At 46.7% G+C, this 23,686-nt stretch overlaps 1 protein-coding gene and 2 non-coding genes across 6 annotated transcripts in view; 2 read left to right on the top strand and 1 right to left on the bottom strand.

Annotated features, from left to right (window-relative positions):
- LOC135392064 (mucin-2-like) overlaps positions 1-23,686 on the bottom strand; it is a 132,967-nt gene that overhangs the window by 102,729 nt on the left and 6,552 nt on the right. The window lies entirely within an intron of this gene.
- Trnae-uuc (transfer RNA glutamic acid (anticodon UUC)) lies at positions 5,739-5,810 on the top strand. The gene has a single exon. It is a non-coding gene; the product is annotated as a tRNA-Glu (tRNA).
- Positions 5,813-5,884, top strand: Trnaq-uug (transfer RNA glutamine (anticodon UUG)). The gene has a single exon. It is a non-coding gene; the product is annotated as a tRNA-Gln (tRNA).

Genomic DNA, 23,686 nt, shown 5'->3' with positions numbered 1-23,686 from the left:
TTTCCTCTTTATGCGACATTTATAATGAATCTGAGGAAGAACGAGATGCAGCGCTTCCCGCTAGTTCGAATTCTGAGAACTTCCAAGTAGCAGGAAAGGAGGAAGTTGCATCATCGTAAAGACTAAAAAAACAACAAAAAAAACAAGGCTAAAATAAAAAAAAAGCCCCCCTCCCTAGGGGGAAATCCTTGTTTGGAAAGATGTGCGGCGAACACAGACGACGACGACGACGACCCCTAGCGGCATCGGCACGCGCAAGAGAGGATGTCGGAAACCATCTGTCTCCACAACACGGCTGGTGGAAGAAAAAGAAAAATGCGGGGAGCTTTTTAAAAGGACCGAAAGGGGGCAGATAAAATATAGAGGTCACTCGGGACACACCTGGTGCTCCGGGTTTTCACTTTAGCCCCTTTTCCTATTGCATCATTCCGTGCTTTTTTGCTTAAAGCGGCCCTTGTTTGTTCCCGGCCTCTATATACTGTGCTTAGAAGATCCGGGCCCCTGGATAACTGTATACACTCGCATTAACTTCGTTGACGTTAATTAGACGGGTCAGTTGTTGATTCTCTTTCTCGAAAGGCGTAACTGTCACTGCTGCGCAAGTACTACACTCTTAAAAATGAACTTTACCGCATAGCACGCTCCTAGCCAACCATAACCTCTAATGATACCGTTATCTGCCGTGATTTGCTGAAAACGGGAGGCGTACGCCTTTTTTGTGACAATTATGAACAGCATAAGTGTCACAAAAAAGGCGTACGCCTCCCGTTTTCAACAAATCAGGGCAGATAACGATATCATTCGAGATTATGGTTGGCTAGGAGCGTGCTATGCGGTAAAGTTCATTTTTAAGAGTGTAGTATGTTTCACGCGCTGCAGCGTCTATCACTATCTCGGAATCGAAATGGTCGTAGAAAAGAAATCGTCGTTATATTTTAACCCGTTATTCGGGGGGGGGGGGGGGGGGTGAAATGGACTTGCGTTTATCCTCATCGACCGTCGTGTGTTAACCTCTCGTTATGTGCAACATGTTCTATGTTAATGACACGTTATGTGTCCGTGTTAAAGTGAAAAGATGTTTTCGGTAGACATCGCGCAAGACCACATCTTCCATTGCGCATGTACGAGAAAATGTACTCCAAAATGTAACGCCGCCTAACGTTGTACAGCGACGGCTGGCTGCTTGGTGAGCTGTCGGCATGTCAGTATCGCGTCCTGGGCTGACTTCATGGGCAAGTTTGCCGTCCGAGGTATGCCCAGAGAAGACACCCAGACAGCGCAGCCGGTGTCGGGAGACTCGAACCCGTGTCACCTCCCCAGTCTCAGTGCGGATATATGGCGGGCAGAAAGGATGGTGCATCGTGCGGACATATCGGGAACGTTATATTATATTGCAGATGTCGTTGCTGGTTCTCGCATCGTCTAGTGACTTTATTGCATCTTTCGTCAGTAGAGGGAGCATGCACAGTGAACGTGACGTGACGAGCGAAACAACCTGTAATATACGCTTTCCTTCTCCCTCTCTCTCCTTCTCAAGAAGGCCGACAAAAAGACCCAGACCTCACATCTGAACGGCCAATCGCACTGTTTGTTTCAAGTCCCGGCCTACCGGAGTGCTCAGTTCAGCATCGGGCCCCAGGTTGCTATCAACCACCACGGTGCCGCTCGCGAGTATGTGGCTGTCTCGCGACGTATAAAACCAGAATTTTATTAGATTATCCGTCTACGGGTGACATTGGGTGGCGCAACCTAGAAGCAATATCACCTCCAGATGGTTGCCGGGCGATTGCGTCACGGGCTTAATATACACGTGTCGTAGCTGCGCAGTTTTTGGCGAAAACATGGTTGCAATAACTTATGTTCGCGTCTGTAACGTGTGCATCGTCCATGAAGACAGGAATGACACGGAGCCATCCACACGGAATATTCTAGTGGAAGAAAAGCAATACAACTGCTTCCGCCGTGTTACGTTGATATTCGCACAGCGCCGGAATATCAGGAGTGACGTATGCGTATACATAGCAGACGACACCATCGAACCTGTCGTCTGCAAGACTCTGCTGTCGTCTGCTACGGAATATCTTGTGGCTGAGCCGTAGACATGACGTCCCGCGCTCGTGCTCACGTGGCAGTTTCAAATCACTGATCTTTTAACCATCTTCTGCGGCGGTATTCCCGAGAATGTTATGCCCGGTTCCCACTTGATGACGCGACGTTGCTAGCACGTGGCGGAAGTATAGACAAGCACATCTGGCGTTCTGAGAGGAGAGACGCCGAGCCAAAATGTTAGACATGCCGAACTTTCTTCACGGCGTTCGCGAGAGCTCGCGAGACCGATGTTCTCTTGTCCTGAGGTGGAATGTCCAAACCGCACCTTCTCGTTTTTCGTCAGCTGGCGTTCGCCGTTGTCTGGGCAGTTTTTTTTTTCGCATTTCCTTGATTCCCTGACGCTTGCACCATTGGGACAATTAAAAGTTGAACGCGATAAGCTGCAGAAGCCTCGAAGTGAGGAGAAACTACGTGTATAGAATCGACAGCACGCACACACACTATTAAAAATGAACTTCACCACATAGTAAGCTCCTAGCCAATCATCACATCGAATGATATCGTTATCTGCCCTGATTCGTTGAAAACGGGAGGTGTACGCCTTTTTTGTAACACTTATGCTGTTCATAATTGTCACAAAAAAGGCGTACGCCTCCCGTTTTCGACAAATCAGGGCAAATAACGATATCATTCGAGATTATGGTTGGCTAGGAGCGTGCTATGCGGTGAAGTTCATTTTTAAGAGCGTACTATCACTCTTGAAACGGAGATTCAACGCATAACACGATGCTAGCCAACCATATCATCCCGAACGACACCGTTCACTTCCCCGATTTGTTAAAACGGGAGGCGTACGCCTTTTTGTGACACTTATGCTGTTAGGATAGTTGTCATAAAAAGGCGAACGCCCCGTGCTTTCCACAAATCAGGAATGACAGCGGTATCATTCTGTGCACTTCTGGATCGACGGAAATATCGCGAAGAGTCTCTCGTCAACATATAGCGGCAAGCTCTCCGTATGAGAAGGCGAAAAACGTGCTCTCTTCCGATATCCCTGGACGTCACGTCGTGCGTCATCGAGTGGGAACTGGGCATTACTCTCGTCAGTACACAGTATCGTATGTGCACAATGAGGAAGAATGACTCAAAAGGAAGGCATTGGCGTTACAGGCGTTTCGCGAAGTCCGACGCAAATCTCAGGAGAGTGTAGGGTTGCCACCTTTCGGAGTGAAAAAATACCGGCCGATGGAGAGGAGGTGGAATAGAGGGAAAGAAGGAAATGCTCGTGGGAAAGGGAAAGTGGGTGAGGAACGTTCTAGCTGGCTCGACACAACCACCAACAGCTTTGCACAACCACTGCTCTTGTCCCCTCCGAACACAAGACGTAATGAATAACAATGATAATAATATTAACAATGAATAGTCATAATAATGAATAACTAAGAAAACGACTGGAGACTGCGGAGTTAGGTCTGTGCTCCAGATTTATTCAAGCTGTAGTGGAATGTTGAAGGGAAAACCCCGTAAAAGCCCTTATGAAAGGTCTTGAGCCACAAATAGCGGCAAGAGGCTGCCGGTATCGCCTTCTTACCAGCAACCGGCAGAGCGTGCAAATAACCGGCCGTGCCGGTATAATACCGGCCTGGTGGCAACCCTAGGAGAGTGCAAGACCGTAATGACTAAACGTCGTCGCGCCTGAGGCCAAAGAAACAGAAAAGGACGGTCTCGTAGTCCATGACCTACTCAGGACCGTTCTATTCTCCTTCACTGATAATGTACCACTGCGAATTCACTCGCCCCAAGACGCCGTACACATCAAATAAAGAAATTATATTAATAAGGGCTGCGTAGCTTCCCACGGCCTGTGCTGCTGGCAACAAGAACGATATCCGCTATACGTCGCCCCGAATAACCGCGTTAATGTTCGACGAAACCAGTTAACTTCGAATTCCCTTGGGCTGTCTATAGGAGATGACTTTGAAAACATAGGAAGCAGGCGGGAAAACACGGTGGCTGTGAATATACTTTAGCAACATCGCTTCAAAGGCAAAGTCGAAGGATGAGTGGACCTTGTAAATAAAAACAACTGTTTCGCTGAGCTTGAGGGGAAAACTTGGAGGACGAGAAAACGACGCACACTTAAGACGAGTTCGGAAAATCCCAGTGCTCTTTCCGCGCGCATTGCATCATGGGTGCTTGCTGAGCGGGGGAACGAAGAATAATCCTTGAGATTTCGCTTTCGCTGACCTTGACACAGACTCGTGGACAATGGACCGGTACACTCTTAAAAATGAACTTCACCGCATAGCACGCTCCTAGCCAACCATTATCTCGAATGATATCGTTATCTGTCCTGATTTGTTGAAAACGGGGGGGGGGGGGGGTACGCCATTTCTGTGACACTTATGCGGTTCATAATTGTCACAGAACAGGCGTACGCCCCCTGTTTTCAACAAATCAGGGCAGATAACGATATCATTCGAGATTATGGTTGGCTAGGAACGTGCTATGCGGTGAAGTTCATTTTTAAGAGTGTAGGGAAGAAATCGGAACAGCTTGGAGGCCACCCGTTTCTTTCGTATTAGTAAACTCCCACAGTTCAAAGCGGCGCTCAGCACTCTGGGATTTTCTGAACTCGTCTATTCTCTTGACTGCGAACGACTGTTTTGCACGTCCCACACTCAAAAAACAGCACTTCCCCGCATAGCGCGCTTTGCACCAACCAGTGCCACGAATGAAGGGCGTACGACCTCGCTGTAACATAACTCGCGATCTTCTTTAGTATACGTGCAGAGGAAATACGTCATACATGCGTCAACAACATTAGGAAGGTCAGTTCCTGAGTCCACTGCCCGCTAATAAACTCAAAAAGTCTCGTTTTTAGGGAGTCATTAACGACCTCCTTGCGATATATCTCGCAAATCATTAAAAGTAAAGAAAAACGTAAAGAAAGAAAAGGAAAAAAAAACTGTTTCCGAACAAAATCGGGGGCTCCTTAAAGACGAGACGGCCAGATAAGAAAGGACATCACGCGGGAAAGAAAGACGACTCCGCAATGAATACTTATTCATCTAGAATCTCCCCGCCGCGGCTTCCATTACGTCACAATCTGCATGGACTATCGCCCTCATTTAATCTATGACGTCAACACCTAAGTAGTTGACAGTTTTGTTTTTTTTCTACGGAAGGAGATTTTCTTGTAAGAGTTACCGCATCCATCGATCATCAATCACGGATCTCAGTTAAAACGACCACTGCCTTATTTGATAAGTGCGTTTGCGGTCACGCAAGTTGCTGTCTTTATATCTGCGTGCGTTTTGTTAATGAAGTATTTATCGGTACTCTTATATTTGTTAACGTCGGGTACCGACCGTTCTTCTCGACGCGTTCACCGCGTTCTGATCAATGGGGTTTTGACGCGTAAGGCAAAAATAATAATTAGGGAAGGTTTAGAAGTAACAATTCGACGTGTAATAACTTCGAGTGTGGTGTTTGCAATGTGAAACAGTGAGAAGGTAGCTTAATAGCTAAGTATATCGCTGAAAACCCAGCGATTATGTGTCAGAAATCTTTGGCGTGCGTCGAAAGAACCTCTGGTGGTCGAAATTATCCCCAGTCCTACCATGTGGCAATCTACCCCAATTACCTTATCGAGCATAATAGCATGACAAACAAACGCGTTCCCGTGCTCCGGTGTGGTCTAGTGGCTAGGATATCTGGCTTTCACCCAGAAGGCCCGGGTTCGATTCCCGGCATCGGAAGCGGTTCCATGGTGTAATGGTTAGCACTCTGGACTTTGAATCCAGCGATCCGAGTTCAAATCTCGGTGGAACCTAGTCTTTTAATAACGCCTTCCAGCCCGTAAATACCGTGGTACACAGCAGCAAGATATGACTTCAGTGCAGTCAATCGGCATATGTATTTGTCTTGCAATATATCTATTTATGTGTTTTAGTGCCGTTGGCATGCTTTGTACCCTTATGTAGTGCCCTTTATTAGGGTTTCTGAAGTATCGTAATAACAATTATTAAAACAAAAGTGCGTTTAGTACTACAGACATGTCCCGTTCTACTTTTTAGCCCCGACTTTCCACTTAGACGGAACACGACGTCCCTCCGGCCCGTCAGCTGCTTTTTTTTTTCTTTTTTTTTTACAACATTTGGTACCCTCGGAAGTGTTTACTATTCCCGTACCCCCCACACAAGGGGAACAAATCCTCGAAATCACCAACGTTCTATACCTCGCTTCTAACTCCCATCTAAGCGTCAAAATTACGCTCCTCTTTATTTCGAGGCCTTCAGAACCCATATTCCACGTTTTTATATCAGCGAAGATATTCCAAAAGCCGGGCGTCATAACTGGAGAATGAAAAAATTGTCACCGACTTAACGCAACGGGAAATAACAATTTAGCATAGGAGACGAAACGTCTAAATAAATTGTTATTTCCCGTTGCGTTAAGTCGGTGACAATTTTTTCATTCTCCAGTTTTTATATCAGTTATCCGTTATGACATATAGATCTGACGGACGCCTGTCCGCTGGTTCGCTATATACATATGTTGTCCTCTTCTGACCACGTTCGGGTAAAAGCTCAGGAAAAAAGAAAACCGCGTCTCTCACTGAAAAAAAAGAAAAAAAGAAAAAGAAGTGCACTCTTTCTCGGGCACCTGTCCATATAAACCTTCCTGCCGTCCAGAGTTTGATAACGACTGCGCAACCTGAAGAGCAAAGGGAGCGAGAAAAACCCGTGAGTCAGCCCCGGGGCTGGAAACCACTCACCCACATCGATCCACAGAGTCTCTCTCACTGACATACGGAGAGAGAGAGAGAGAGAGAGAGAGACTCATGTGCGTCGTAGAGCTTGCTGCTCAATGGGTGGGTGGATGTCGACTTTCCAAGAAAACTGTATTTTATTTATTTTTTTTATTTTTTTGCGTACACTCTAAAACCGGTCTTCACACTCTAAAAACTGAACTTCACCGCATAGCACGCTCTGCGCCAACCATTGCCACGAATGATACGGTTATCGCTTCTGATTCGAGGAGAGAGGAAGGCGTACGCCTTTTTGTGTCAATTATCATATAGCCAAATTGACACAAAAAGGCGTACGCCTCTCTCTCTCCTCGAATCTGAAGCGATAACCCTATCATTCGTGGCAATGGTTGGCGCGGAGCGTGCTATGCGGTGAAGTTCAGTTTTTAGAGTGCACCGCATAAAAAGGGGCACAGCCTGTTGGTTTACCTGAAACATAAAGAACAAAAAAACAAAAAAAAAACAGGACAAGGACGGACACGGACAGACAATACTGTCCGTGTCTCACGCGTGTTTCTTCATCGAGTTTCGCCGCATAGCGCGCTGAGAGGCGACCGCCATTCAGAATGGTATCGTTCCCTTTCGCTATTTCGTTCGAAATGGGAGGCGTTGTCACAAAAAAGGCGAGGACCCCGCGCCCCTTTTTCAAATCAGAAGCGGATATATGGCTGGCGTCGAGCATATTATGCGGTCAAGTTCAATTTCTGGACTGTGTACAAACGATGAAATGGATATTTTAAACAGAACCAGCCTTTTGGCTCGGGAATATTTCCATACGTACGCTCGTTTTTTTATTAATTTTTATTTTTACTATTTTTCGACAAAGCACAGGCGAGCCACAGTTGGTACGCCGAAGAAAGAAAAAAAAAATGACAAAAAAAAAAAAAAAACGAGACGACGCGTCGTCATCATCAGTATTGAAACAGAACCGGCACGGTATAAAATATGTACCGAAGCGTCAGAGCTCCCTACATTTTCTGATAATGGATGGATTTTATACGGATATATACACTGAAGCTTGCAGCTTATAAACTCGCGTCACAAACCCGTACCGTAACCCCCCAACACTTTCCCACAGATGAAAAGTCTCGGGCGAATGCCTTGCCCGCAACAATTCGCGTCACTCAAGATAGCGGCGGGGGAAGCTGTCACTTTTGAGCGCTTATCGTTTTCCTCCGAGTACGTATATCTTTCCCGAGCGGCGCCAGCGACGAGGGACGAAAGCTATCCGGTGTTTCGTGTCCACACACACGGACGGACACAGGCAGCTGGGAGGACGAACAGCTGAGCTGTCCCATCTCCGGTATCGGATGGTCGTTCCCGGAACATCATTTCCGTTTCCTTTTACCAGTGCACTTTCCGGCCCACTGTTATCTCGAATACACTAATGCGTCGCTTGTCGGATTTGATACAAAAGCGAATAAATAAATAAATAAATAAAGGAACATTGTCTGTACAGATGTTGAGTGCCCCCTTTTTTTTTTCGACTGGCGGTGAGCAGAATTCGGGTAAGTTATGTGCTTTCAAGGTCACGCATGTGCACGCAAGGGCAGACTTACATTTTAAGAGTTGGATCACTAATCATCACTCTTAAAAATGAACTTCACCGCATAGCACGCTCCTAGCCAACCATAATCTCGAATGATATCGTTATTTGCCCCGATTTGTCGAAAACGGGAGGCGTACGCCTTTTTTTGTGACAATTATGAACAGCATAAGTGTCACAAAAAAGGCGTACACCTCCCGTTTTCAACAAATCAGGGCAGATAACGGTATCATTCGATGTGATGATTGGCTAGGAGCGTACTATGTGGTGAAGTTCATTTTTAAGAGTGCAGAAAAAATGAAATTTGGTTGCACTTTTGGGCATCGTGAAAAAACCCGTTTAAATGTGGTGTGCGGGCTATCGTTGACGGTAAAATTTTGGTCACGTGTTCCTACAAAGCAGTGGACGGACATACACGGTGGTTGGTCCTATAAAGCCATCACTTAAAAAAAAAAAAAAGCTTGCACGCTTTTCTCTCAATTTTACTTGTACGAACTCGTACACTCTTAAAAATGAACTTGACCACATAGCACGCTCCTAGCCAACCATCATCTCAAATGATATCGTTATCTGCCCTGATTTGTTGAAAACGGGGGGCGTACGCCTTTTTTGTGACAATTATGAACAGCATAAGTGTCACAAAAAAGGCGTACACCTCCCGTTTTCAACGAATCAGGGCAGATAACCATATCATTCGAGGGGATGATTGGTTAGGAGCGTGCTATGCGGTGAAGTTCATTTTTAAGAGTGTACCGCCGCGCAGCAACTGTCTCTGTGAGAGCGAGAGGAGAGGAGGAAAGAGTGGGACACGGAGGGTGTTTTAGTACGCATCCTGGCCTGGCTTCGGGGGAAGCTCTATGTTCCGTCCCAAAGTTGTACCGGAAACCTCGCGCAGCACGGCCGGCTTTGAGAATCGGGGGATTTCAAGCCGAGCGGATGACACAAACTGTGTTAGCAAACTTTTTCATCCGTTCTCTGAGCGCCAAATTGTACGCTCATAATCGCCATTGTCATAAGCAAACAGTGGCGTAACGCCACCTAATATAAGCGTACGCCACACGCCCATGTGCGTCTTCATCTATTTTGTTGTCATCGCGTATGGATGTTGGATCATGGTACAGCGAACCCTCGTTATTATGACCATGGTCGTTCCCGAAAATTTTGGTCATGATGCGGAATTGTCATATTAACGGGGGGATTTGCAGAGGTTTCACAGCATTGTTCCCCAAGAGTATGGTCGTAAAGCACGTATGTCATATTATCGGGGTCATATTAACGAGGGTTCACTGTATTAGCTCATTCGGCCCTTCAACGCCCAAATTATTAGGTAATAGTTCATTCATTCTATGTCTTTCATTGTATGTATCATCCAGAGTATTCAGTAAACTGTCTGCGTGTTTTCCAAATGTCGTATTCATGAATCTATCGAGTCAGGCAGATAGCCAGGGACATCCGGTCCGTCACCGACGCTTAACTCCGTCTTCACCCTTTTCACCACGGTCTATCTTGCCTCACAGTTCATAAGGCATTGTAATCGGGAATACGCTCGAATTTCCCAGTGCCAATTCTCGTAGAAATGTATTAAAATCAATGATTCCCTGAGGCTCAGACTAAACGCGTCTTCGTCTGTAGTTCCGTATCGGGACCACTCGTTTTTAAAAATTAGTGAAAGCGTTAGGAAGGTAAATATTGCACAGAAGTGGAAGAAGGTCTTATACTGAATCTAAAAATGTAAAACTTATAAAATTCTGTGGATTAGAACTTTTTTATATGCATTTCAACAACCCCATCTGATTCACTTTTAGCGCAGGGGAAACACGGGAATGCTAAGCCTAACGGACTCGAAACTTGCCATCTTACAAGAGGTATAGGGTCGTTGAATGGGGCTAAATCACCTCACTTTAGTGAGGTTAGTCTAGGTTAGGTTCTACAGATTGAAGGGGGGGTCCCCCCCCCCCCGGCACGCACTAGGCGGTGCGGGCGTCGAGACTGTGCCTCGGGTTAGATCAGAAGGACCTCAGTAAAGATGGCGAATCGCCTTCCAGAAACGGGCGATAAAATTCAATTTTTATACGTTTCACGCAATATACGAGGGTCATTCCCGTTTGATTTCGTTACTAATTAGCTCCTCTTCCACGTAAAAGCGTTCGATTTTTGTTTTTATTCTTTTTTCTTTAAAAAAAAAGCCCGTGGTCCCGATACGGAACTACGTCCCGCGTCTTCTAACCGTGAACCTCACGCGGAGTCCGAGACATCAGTTCAAAAATAGTTCGCGGTGGGTGGCAACGTCTCCACCAGAAATCCCTTTTCTTCCGTCGACCTAAGCGAACGCATAAAAAAAAATGCAGCTTCCACTTTACAGGGAGAGACCGGAGGGATACTGAAAAGGATCGTGTCCGAATTACATGTGTGATGTACGCGAAATTTCGTTCGGCCTATCTCTCCATAGTCTTTGAGATAAACACGACCCACAGATTCACGTCTTGGAACGAGGTAACATTTTCTTGAGTTTGAGGAAGACACGGATGGTGTGAAGATGAAGATTGCACACGATGAGAAGATGATGACGATGACGATGAATACAGAAGACGATGAGTACAGCTCTACTACGGCACATGACTCGAGCCTTGTGTCGTCCTCGTCGTATTGTGTGTTGATTCCTCTATCTCAAGGAAATGTTACCTCTTTCTATATACGGTACACCAGCTCGCTTGCACCATTCTTATTTGTCAATTAACTGCCGCATTCTGCTCCGCCCTCGGAGGTCCCTAGAGCCTACCAGCTCCCGTGGCTCAGTGGTTAGCGTGCTGGCCATGTCACGTCGAGACTGGGAGGTACCCGGGTTCGAATCCTGGTGCCGACTGTGCTGTCTGGGGTTTTTCCTGGGTTTTCCTCAGACGCTTTCAGACATATGTCGGCACAGTTTCCTTAGAAGTCGGCCCACGACGCACATTCCCCCAGGGCGTGAGTCGTGACGTTGCCCACATACGTGAGGCCGACAACGGCAAGCCCTATCACCACCACCACCACCATCACCCTAGAGCCTATACTGAGCTTGAAGGGCCCTCTTCCGCTGTATTCACACTTCGCTCTTGGCCATCCCTCGAGACTAGTTCACTTGAAAGGACCCTCTCTTTCCGCTGTATTCTCGCTCCGCCATCAGAGATCCTTAAAGCCTATACTGCGCATGAAAGGACCCTCTTTCCGCTGTATTCTCATTCCGCTCTTGGCCATCCCTCGAGACGAGTGCACTTGAAAGGAACCTCTCTTGCCGCTGTATTCTCGCTCCGCCCTCGGAGATCCCTAGAGCCTTCTGCGCTGAAAGGAGCCTCTTTCCGCTGTGTCCTCATTCCGCTCTTGACCATCCCTCGAGGAAAGCTCGCTGTATTCTCACTCCACCCTCGGAGATCCCTAGAGCGTACTGCGCTTGAAGGGCCCTCTTTCCGCTATATTCTCTCTTCGCTCTTGGCCATCCCTCGAGACTACTGCGCTTGAAAGGACCCTCCCTTTTCGCTGCATTCTCGCTCCGCTCTAGGGCATCCCTAGAGCCTTAGTGCCCCCTTCGAAGGGTCAATTTCTTTCCACCGTATTCTCGCTCCGCCCTCGGAGACCCCTAGCGTCAAGCGCCGCTTCTAGGGTCCTCTCTTTCTTCCCCTCCACTCAAGGGCGCGTTGGACCATCTTCCAGCAGCCCCTGAGTGTCCCCAGTGAGCTTCATAGTGGATGATTGTGGTCACACTGTGGTTTAGTTCGTGGGATGCAGAGTTAGGTCGATAAGAGAAGACGGTCAGATTGTACAACAAAGATGGTTGCGTGACTGAAGCAATAAGAGAGGGCCGCTTCAAGCGCACTTGGCCACCTGAGGGCGAAGCGAAAATACGCCGGTAGGCCTCGGTGTGACGTAAGCATGATATAACGCTGACGCAGGAGCGCTATACTCTCGTAGTGTCGCAGATGTGTGTGTGATCGGAATAAAGGTTACGAAAGAGAGGGTTCGCAATATTATTATCTCCTCGACAAATACTTTACAAATCTGTTGCTTCAATGCTATACGAAGCGGGAAAAATCGTACCTAAGCGCCATTTTCGTACCCGCAAGCGCAAACATCCCAACCTAAACGCCGTGTACAAACAGTACACGTACAAAACTAGGATCCTGAGGATTAACCCGATACAAATCCCGATACGAGACACGAACAGATACAGACAGGTTCGCCATACGACACTCGTGTGCCGGTAGGACACCGCGGCAGCCTTATCCACGGATATTCAATTAACGCACTTCGACCAGAGTTCATATCGAAACTAACCAAAAAAAAAAGCCTGACCCTCGTCTGGTTACTCTTTTCTCTCATATAATAGACCACCGCCACCACATATAATATCATGCGACTATGTTTTTCATAGCGTGGCCCCCTATATAGGTTCAAATTTGCAGGCCCGAACCTAGTTGAGGATTACAGTGAACCCTCGCTAATATGACCCCCGATAATCTGACATATGCGCTTTACGACCATACTCCTGGGGAACAATGCAGTGAAACCTCTGCAAATCTCCCCCTTTAATATGACAATTCCGCATTATGACCAAAATTTTCGGGAACGACCATGGTCATAATAACGAGGGTTCACTGTACAGTAATATTGTGGCATTAGTGCAAGTTGCTCAGGTACCTCGCATCCAGCAGGGTCAACCGAAAGTGTTTGTAAACCGAAGGTGCAGGTGTACGCTGCCGCCTCTGCGTATACGTGCGGTATATATTAGCGTGGTGGTTCTGCGCAATGCGCGAAGCTCTCTTTATGCTTTGCGTATGCGCAGAAGCCCAACGCTATCCTTTACGTACGTAAAGGCGATAGCGTACGATGCACTAAACCTCTCTAATAGACGCGAGCGATTGTTATAGGGTACAAATTGCGCCTAGAAAAAACAAAAAAGAGAAAGAAAAGAAAGAAAGAAGAGAAAAGCGGCTGTGAAAAAAAGATAGAAAGCAAGCGAGCTGGTGGCAGATATCCATAACTAAAAAACACAAGACTAGAGGAAAATAAATAAAAGAGGATAAATAGGATAGAAGAGAAAGAAAAAAAAAGATATAAGATAAATAAAAAAAAAGGACGCATACAAACACGAGGCTTGCGTTTGTATGCGTCCTTTTTTTTTATTTATTTCCCCTTACAGTCTCGGGTTTTCGTTATGTGTATCCAATTGTTTGCTCCTTTAATTGTTTGCCCTTCGGCTCAGTTTAACTGTGAACTGTTCTGTTAATGTCGCTACGTGCAGCTGGCGCAGTAACTCACCCGTGCTGCACCAGCTGCTGCAGATTGTCGTTGCAACACGGTGAGCAGAGATGCTTATCTACGGCTTTATCATATATCTCGTTTAGAGCGTTGGAAACAAAATGATGAACATATATAAGCACTCATTTTATAAATTGCAGAGCTTCAAAAGTCTCGCGAGCAACTTAACTACAAAGCAATCCAATCCAGTTCGTAGCTGATGAACACGCGAAAACAGGAACGTAATATTGCTTCGCAAACGGAAACCGGTACTTAAAGTAGCTGAAGAACGAACAAGGAAATCACACGTCGGAACTTCTCGCTTGTCAGAAACAAAAACATATATTATTTTCGGTAACAAACCTCGGCACCCACATGAGGAACGTTAAACAGCTTGTAAAAACGTGGGGCAATGATTAACCCCGGGGTCGACCAACTGCGGCGTCGGTCAAAATCAATATTGTCTCGCGGTGCGAAATGCTGATTTTTTTAATAATTTTTTCGCCACTTTCCAGACGGACGCTTGCACATTCCCCCCCCCCCCCCCCCCCCCGAAGTCGGCCCAAGACCTGGCCACCTGTTTCCACCTCCCTCCTTCGTAGTAACACCACCCTTACACCTTCTGCGTAAACATTCACACTAAACAAAAGAGGGAACTTCGACCACGGAGAAGGTCGATGGCACGTCCACGTCACGTGACATCCGCCACGCCATCCTCATTGGTCGCCACTTTACACGTAACGTTACGAGTGCTGCTAGGGTTGTCGCGTGTGCGCTTCAATTCCACGAAGAGAACCCTTCAATTACAGCGCGAGATGCGCAAGACTGATTCTGTGCAACAGAAACAACAACAACAACAACAAGGGGATGGTTCCACGACCAGGAACTGGTTCCATCCTGCGAGGCAGAAATTGCGAAGCGAAAGTGAAAGGGAGAGGAAGAAAAAGGGAAAGGGGGAGTGACGTTAATTGCGGGTCGTCGTGGCTTCTGCGCCGTTTTTCTTTTTCTTTCTTTCTTTTAGGCGGGACTAGGAGATTTTGTTTTTTTTTAAACTCGGTGTTAGCGCCGCGAAGCGACTGGGGCTATGAGCGGGGTATACAGAACGTGGACAAGTTTACGTGCTCTCCCGCGCGTGCTCGTTCGGTGGATTTATTGTAGAGCGTGTTTTTTCTTTCTTTTTTGTTTTATACGGGCACTCTGTGAAGCAGGTTTGCGTTTAGACATCGTAAAGGTGTGACTCTATTGGTGATAAAACCAGATTTCCGCCGCCATCTCAAATTGTTTTCCGCCAATATGGTATATGGCACGTAAGACGTCTTATCGTTTTATCACATAGAGTCTTATCGCAATCTGGGTCATATCGAAAGATCATCTTCTTTGAAGAAGAAGAGCACAACAGACCTTCTTTCGCACTTTTTTTTTTCTTTTGTCGAGACTCAAATGAATATTCTGAGTGACGTGGAAGATGTTGATGCCAACACAGGTTGTGATAAGCTACAAAATTCGACGAATGACGTTATCAATGACGGGGAATAGAATGGATTACTTGTTCCGAGTAGGTCATTCTCTGCGACATCGTCCCTCAAAATACTAGACCGACGCGCACTCTAAGACAGAAAAGCGATTATATTGCAGTTACTTCCCTATTGTAGTCCCCTGACCTGATATTTACTTTCCAGCACCGTAAGCTTCGCGTGTTTTTGGTGCAGTCCTCAAAAGAACTAAAACTACTGCTTTTTTTCTTAAGAGTTTACCTGACTCGTCGCCGAGCTGATACTGCGTTAGAAGAAGCTCAAAAGCCACGCGGGGACTTGTAGGTTGTGGGTTCGAACCCTACAACCGGGTGGATGCTCCCTTGGGTTTTTTCCTGGGGTTTCCAGCTGATTTTCCAGACGGATGTCGACGCAGTTTGCCCCCGAAGTCGTCCAAAGACGCATATGAACACTCCTGTCTGTGTATTCACACGAGCGAAATCCTCACAGAATATTCTAGTGGAAGAAAAAGCGAAGACGCTGCTCACAGAGACGAAGTTCCGTCCAGTGTTATGTTGGGCATTCACACGGTGCGGAATATATGAAGTGGCGTATTGCGCACCTTGCAGACGACACTTAGCAGACGACACCGTCAGCGTCTTTCCTGTCGTCTGCTACGGAATATCTTGTGGCTGTGTCGCAGCATATTCTTCACGGTTAGCAGTGTACAGTGAAATTAGAAAGGAAAAAAAAAACATCAGACTCTGCAACACGCACAGCCATACATACACGCAGCAAAGGGACGATGACCTCCCCCCGAAATCCACAGACAGCTGCACGATCTATGCGCGTAACACCACTGACCCTTTTTAAATAGCAGGGACCATCCGACCTTGACTGTCTAAACCCACCACTAGAGGGCGTGACATTTCCTTTCGTCGTACTTCGTCGAGCACACACACACGCGCACATACAATTATGTACCCCATCGCGAACACAGGCGAACCCTTTGAATCACCCCATGTTCTTTCTCGTGTGCGAGCGAAATGCGATACTCTTCCATTATATGCTTCCAAGGCCAACCATATTACAAACACACCGTAGGGGGAAAAGGAATGTTTGAACAGCCGGAGAGCAATCTGTCGGTGGCGTGCTGACCGCCGTGTGCACAGACGACTGTTTCCGTACAGACAAAGAGGACAGATGGCACCCTGGGCGGACACGATGGAAAGCTTCAAACACAAGCTTCAATATCAGTCACTCAATCAATGTTTAAATCCCTGCGCTATGGGTTCCGCACACTTCCCCCTGAAGTCGGTCCATGACGTTTAATGACTCGCCGTCTCCCCCACTCCTACTTCCTTCTGTCCTCTCTCTATCTGTTCACGTCTATACAGCGCTCATAGGTACAGTCGTTTCGCGGCACTAACACCATTTCCTTCGGGCACAGTTGCACGGAGGAAAATCTCCGCGTCGGCACAAATCTCTCCCGCGAGGATTTCTTCGCGACCAACTCCTATAAGCGCTCGCACGCTTTCCCATGTTCTGTTCAGTATAGTACAGCCTACATCTCAAGAGGACCACTGAGGAGCCTAGCTGAGTAATTACCCGTGAAGATAAGGACTGAGTTTTTTTTTTTTACCCGAGGAAGTCAATCCTCTCTTTTATCCGTGTTTTCACACGAGCGACATCCTCACGGAATATTCTAGCGGAAGAAAAAGTGAAAACACTGCTCACAGAGCCGAAGTTCCGTCCCGTGTTATGTTGAGCATTGTATTGCACGTTTAGCAGACGACACCGTCAGCGTGCTTTCCTGTCGTCTGCTACGGAATATCCTGCGGCTGTGTAGCAAGATATTCCCCACGTTTAGCAGTGTACGTGAAGACACGACGTTGAGCGCTCGTGCCCACGTGACAACAGAAACCTATGACGCTTTTCGCATCTTCCGCTTCTGGGGAATGTCGCTCGTCTGAATACACGGTATTCGCCTGAGCGTTCTCTACTTTCCCAAAAAACGACACGGGGGAAACCCTGGACTGACTTCGAAGAGAAGTGCATGTATACCGCGGTACATATATCGTATATAAATGTTCTCTCACACTTTTCAGCAATCGTGGCTGTCTGTCAGGGCACGCCTCACACCGTAGTGTGCTTTCTCTCGAGGGCATATATACGAAGAAATAAGTAAATAAACTTTACCGACAACTGCCTTACGGCGTTTGAAGAAACCCAGTGTCCACACAGCACGGACTGTGCCGGGATTAACGAATACGGGTCCCCCTTCCAGTCTCTCGTGTTGAAACAGGGGGGTATATGTTTATTCGAAAAGTATATGTACGAAAGGTCAGTTAAACGCAAGGTCGACTTGCTATTCCACTGAAAGAAAGAAAAAAAGAAGAAAGAAAGCTCGCTCACTATAGTGGTTCTTGCTTTATAGTCACATTCCACAGTGGGGGTTGTCGTGCAGGGCCGAGTAGTGCCGTAAGTGGTGTATGGGCCGAAGAAAAGACTATAGAAGACACTATATACAGATGAGCCCCGCCTGAGGACGTCGCAAGGAGCGATGCGTCGTTGACAGTTTAAACGGAGAGCTTCGTTTGTGCATCTTGCAGAAAAACGTTGGGGTTCGTGCAACGGTAAGACGTATGGACGGTGGAGAATCGATTCTTCTATTCGGGATAAGTGTCACGCGACGACGACAAAGTCCGTCGTCTATATAGTCGATGGACCGCAAGAATGTGCTGGGTTCAACAGGTGGTTGTAGTATATACGACAAGCCCTGGTCGGTTCTCCTATCGTGGGCGATACATCTGTCGAGGCTCTATATCTAATACTCGCTGTGGAAGAATGAAGGTTGGAGCACGAATTCGATTCTCGTAGATTAAACTTCCACGCTTTCCGGACGTACACACACCTGGGGATGCACCTGCGTTACTTGGGATGACGAAGATGAAAAGCGTGAGCAGGCACAACGACTGCGCATGCGTAACTATATCATGGGGTCCCTATCTACGGTAGCAAAGTATGAAACAGCCACTCTTCACTCGTGGAATGCCGGCAGAAAGAGAAAAAAAACTGGATCATGTTTGAGAAACCTGTATCCGTTCTCGATAATAACCCGAAAGCAAAGGTCGCTGTGGGACGGCATGCAAATAGAGGAGATACGCTTATTTGTTGATAAGAGAGGAAAGATTAGTAACACTATAAAGGTCGGCTCGCTACTCGTGAGCACGCAGTTTGGTTCTGACGCTGATATTAGGCTGCGGGACGAAACGAATTTTTATGCGGTACTTGGATCGGTACAGTTCCCAGAGTCGTTAGTGTCGGTGACGCAGGACCATCACTCTTAAAAATGAACTTCACCGCATAGCACGCTCCTAGCTAACCATCATCTCGAATGATATCGTTATCTGCCTTGATTTATTAAAAACGGGAGGCGTACGCCTCCGGTTTTCAACAAATCAAGGCAGATAACGATGTCATTCGAGATTATGATTGGCTAGGAGCGTGCTATGCAGTGAAGTTCATTTTTAAGAGCGCACTGTCGGATTGTTCAATGCCGTCCAATGATATGCTTCGTGTGCGGTCGCGCTTTAATATCTGCTGCTCTGACCAGTGTCCAGCATCGGACCGATCGGAGCAGAGCATCGGAAGACGTTTTTTTTTTTTTTTTTTTTTTTTTACGCTGTCAAACCACACTACACTCTAAAAACTGAACTTCACCGCATAGCACGCTGTGCGCCAACGATATAGACACGAATGATAGCGTCATCGCCTCTGATTCGAAGAGAGAGGGGCGTACGCCTTTTTGCGTCAATTTGGACACATGGTAATCGACACAAAAAGGCGTACGCTCCCTCTCTCCTCGAATCAGAAGAGATAAGCCTATCATTCAGACTGACAATGGTTCGCACGCAGAGCGTGCTATGCGGTGAAGTTCAGTTTTTAGAGTGCACACCTTCGGTACCTGGTGCAGGCACTATATATGACCTGCACTCTTAAAAATGAGTTTCACCACATAGCACGCTCCTAGCCAACCATCATTCCGAATGACAACGTTCTCGTCCCTGATTTGTTGAAAACGTGGGGCGGAGCCTATTTCGAACTTATGCTGTCCATAATTGTCACAAAAAACGCGTACGCATCCCGTTTTCAGCAAATCAATGCAGTTTACGATATCATTCGGGATTATGGTTGGCTAGGAGCGTGCTATGCGGTGAGGTTCATTTCTAAGAATTATGTGCCTTCCATCGACTGGGCCGCAGTAAGGATGTTGGACCGTCGCGTACGGAATGAGTAAAAGTAGTTGCCTTTCCAGATTACAGAATGAACTCTCAAGTACGGATTCGCCGTTTAGCGTTTGGTGGCTCACACTCAACGTGGAAACGCCTTCGGGCCATTCGCACGGGTCTCCGTGCTGAACGTGAGCACACTCAATTATGAACAACATAAGTGTCACACAAAAAAAAGGCGTATGCCTCCATTTTTTAAACAAATCGGTGCAGATAACGATATCATTCGAGATGATGGTTGGCTAGGAGCGTGCTATGCGGTGAAGATCATTTTTAAGAGTGCAGATAGCCTGAGCGGATTGGACTGAACACAGCATCTTCTCGTCGATGGTATATACGATATCAAGATACTCAAGATCACGCCAAAGACTGCGAAGTGGCGGGTTCAAAACCTGCCACCCGCTGTGTCATATGATGTTTTCCCTGGGTTCCGTCAGACATTCTAAAGGGATGCCGGCACAGTTCCCACTGAAGTCGGCCCAGGACGCACACTAACCCACTCTCTCCCACTCCTTCCTGCTGTCCTCTCTCCACCCTTCCACATCTGCACACAGCTCGTAACTTCGCGAATAGCGCGTACGCGAGCGTTCTGGAATCCAACGAAGAAATTAGGCGCGCGTTGTTCAGAACCCAAAACAATGACCAGTGACGACGCCTTATTTCCTCGGGGACCCAAAAGCCGCTTGGGTACCCCTATTCTAAACCTCTCCATTGTCTCCTCCAGGCGCACCCCTCCTAATCGAACCCGTTTGTCTGGCAACATCCCCACGCCACTGAAGTGCACCAGCCGCAAGGACTGTCAGCAGGAGCCCGACTAAACCGCGAACAATTGGCTCTACATGGCACTCACACACCATCATCGTCATACTGGCGTATACGACGGGAAGTCCCTGTCTTTTTTTTTTTCTTTTCCCCGCCGAGTAGGGGGCGTTACTAATCGTTCATCTATTCCATCATCGTATTTTGCACCGCGAGGTCTGTCCCTGTAACAGCCGGTCATCGGCTTCTTGTTCCTCCACCGCGTTGTGTGCGCGAGCATTCGTGTAAGATTGAGAGGAGGAAGTAAGGTAGACGTTTATAGAGGCAGATAAGGGGGCTGTTTTTTTTCCTCGTGCATGCTAGGAGGATAGATCGTACGATGTATGACGTCCATGAATATGGTCGTGTTTTAGAGGTGTGCGGCTATATCCGCCCATCCGCGCGCCATTTGATTTTTGTGGGTGGAAGTCGAATGTTTTTGAAAATCCGCGCGGATAAAAAAAAAAAAATATGCGGAACAACTCCACGCCTCCGCGTTAGAGATACCGGGTTTTTAAAGGATTTGTGATTTTAATTGTACTAACCCAGCATTTAGCCTAGTTTTAGTAAGCACACAAATTTTACCTATAGGTAAAACTTCCAGTAGTATTTGGCGCTTATGGTCTTAGTATAGCTATAACGCGCCAGAAAAACCCAAAAACCCAAACCCTCCGCGGAGTAAGCGAACATCTTCATCGCGCATATCCCCCCTATGAATACGATGATCGCGGATGTGCACCAATTTAAAGCGGCGCGGGATGCGGCTGTATCCCCGCCCACTTCAATTCACTTTACAGAGTCACGCCGTTTTATGCTAATTTTGTAGTCATTAGCATGAGGCGACGAACATAAAACAATATAAAAAATAAGGGGGGGAAGTGCTTATGTAAGAGCTCGTCGTTATCGGCATCACAAAGAGACGGAGCAACGTCACGACTAATGTCATTATGGGGAATATGCGTCCTGGGTCGACTTCGAGGGGAACTGCGAAACAAATAAGAAACACAATAAACGAACACATTATAACGCAGAAAGCGAAACGTAAATTATGTGTTCAGTTTCTACGGGACTTCTGAAGCTTCTCGACCGGTTCAAACGGCATTTTATCAGCTCACGAGGTCGTCCTAACGGTTAACATTGTTCCCGGCAGTAATTCCACGGTCACAAAACGCTGGAAGTAATCATTCAAGTGTTCAAAAGTTTTGCAGAGAAACGCAAGCTGTCAGACACAATCGTATGTTGGCGTACAACAGCACGTCAGAACACTTTGTAGGTGAAACTTTGATTCTATTTATGTAATAATAATAATAATAATAATAATAATAATAATAATACGGGGTTTCGTGTCGCGAGAAAGTTCGATCATTGGCCGTGCCACTAAACTGCTTTTTTTTGTTCTCGGACAGGTTCGAACCCGCTACCTCGGGAACAGTGTGCGGGAACGTTGCCAACTTACCCACCGATTTCGTTTTTAATTCGTCAGCGTAAAAACAGTCCAGAATAGCATGTAAAGCGTACATACGCGAATGTACGCGTAGCCCACTTACAAATGTAACATGTCTACATGAACACGAGTATCTGATGACGAACGATGCACGCTACCAAAAGAAGGGTATCGCCACAAAAAAGAAAAAAAAAAAGAAAAGAAAAGAAAAAGAGTTGCCGATTTCAGAGAAGTGTGTCAGCATTGTTAAGCAAGGCCCCGTTGGGAAGGGTGTCAACTTTGTAAAGGGCGTACAAAAGATCACGTCCTATTGGGTGTGAACTATTTGCATGCCGTCTTCGTTGCCGCAAAGCAGAAGCCACATCTACGGGAAAAGAAGAAGCCCAGTTACAGAATGTATTTCTATAGCTCGGGTGAAGAACGATTATACCTGTCTGTTCCGATTTACCGTTAAAAGATGTTATAGTGACCTCGCCAGATGGGGTACCGGTGGCGGTGTTCTTATACACGACTTGAGTATACCATATTCTTCGGTCCCTGCAGCTTCTATACTGCATGCAACGTGCACTATAGAATAACGTCACGCTTATATACAGGGTGCTTCAAAAAACGTGTCATTCGGACTTTATAAAAAAAAAAACGGGGCGACGGAAAAATACGGGGTAAACTGCACGCGGGCGGCAACTGAATTTGCCACCTTGAAAAAAATATTTTCATTTGATTTTAATTCAAATAAATTGAATTTCTTTAATTGAACTCCAAAATTTCCCAAGTCAACCTAGCGTTTTTTTTTTTTTACAGAATTAGAGAGCCCGTAGCGAACTTAGTCGGACCCACTAAGAAATCCGCTCGATATCGCAAATGGAACTGCCCCAAAAAAGTCCCGAAATTGAGGCTTCAAAGTTTCGGGTATTCAACGGCGCACCAAATCAGACGCAAATATTCGTGGAGAGGAGGACTGCTCCTGGTGGTGGTTTTTTCAAGGTGGCAAATTCAGTTGCCACACAAATGCCGTTTACCACGTATTTTTCCGTCGCCCCGTTTTTTTATAAAGTCCGAATGACACGTTTTTTGAAACACCCTGTATATCATAGAGTATCAGCTGAGAGTATGGCATATACATGCAGGTCAGCTGGTGGACAAACTACATGAAGGATGAACTACATGGACACTAAGGACACGAGAAGGACACCGACGCAACACTGCTTCCCTGCGTGTTGGTGTCGTCCTTAATTTTGAGCCCCAGACTCAGGACGCTATACTACAACGGGGCGTATCAGCTGTGATTTACCGTTGGAAGAGGACACCGCATCGTCAGTCATGCAGCTTTTACTGATCAGGGTTCGAATTCTGGCTGTGCTGTATGGATGCTTTCCTCAGACGCTGTGAAGGAAATGTCGGTACAGCTCCCTATGAAGTCGGCCCGGCAGGCACGATACCCACAATCATCACCAAAGCACAGAAATTTCTCCCTACACTCTTAAAAATGAACTTCACCGCATAGCGCGCTCGTAGCCAACCATAATCTCGAATGATATCGTTATCTGCCCCGATTTGTTGAAAACGGAAGGCGTACGCCTTTTTTGTGACACTTATGCTGTTCATAATTGTCACAAAAAAGGCGTACGCCTCCCGTTTTCAACAAATCAGGGAAGATAACGATATCATTTGAGATTATGGTTGGCTACGAGCGTGCTATGCGGTGAAGTTCATTTCTAAGAGTGTACGCGTCTTCGCCCAATTTGCACATTCATTAAAAATTCTCGAGACAGTACGTTGCGAGTCATTATTAACCATTTCCATTATAACCCAGAACGACGCTGACGAATCTTCGGCGTGCAGAACCGTCGTCTGCTGAGATAAAAATCCACCGAGCCTTACGCTAAAACAGACCCTATGTTGGCAACACTGCGCCGACATGTATCTTCCCTGTCGTGCTTTTAGGAACTATACATAGTACTTAACTCGATATAAGTGAAGGAACAGCGGTGAAGCAGAACA

The sequence above is a fragment of the Ornithodoros turicata genome, chromosome 4 (assembly GCF_037126465.1).
Source record: "Ornithodoros turicata isolate Travis chromosome 4, ASM3712646v1, whole genome shotgun sequence".
Taxonomy (NCBI): Eukaryota; Metazoa; Arthropoda; class Arachnida; order Ixodida; family Argasidae; genus Ornithodoros; species Ornithodoros turicata.
The sequence above is the reverse complement of the archived record's forward strand: the minus strand, read 5'-3'. Positions and strand labels throughout refer to the sequence as shown.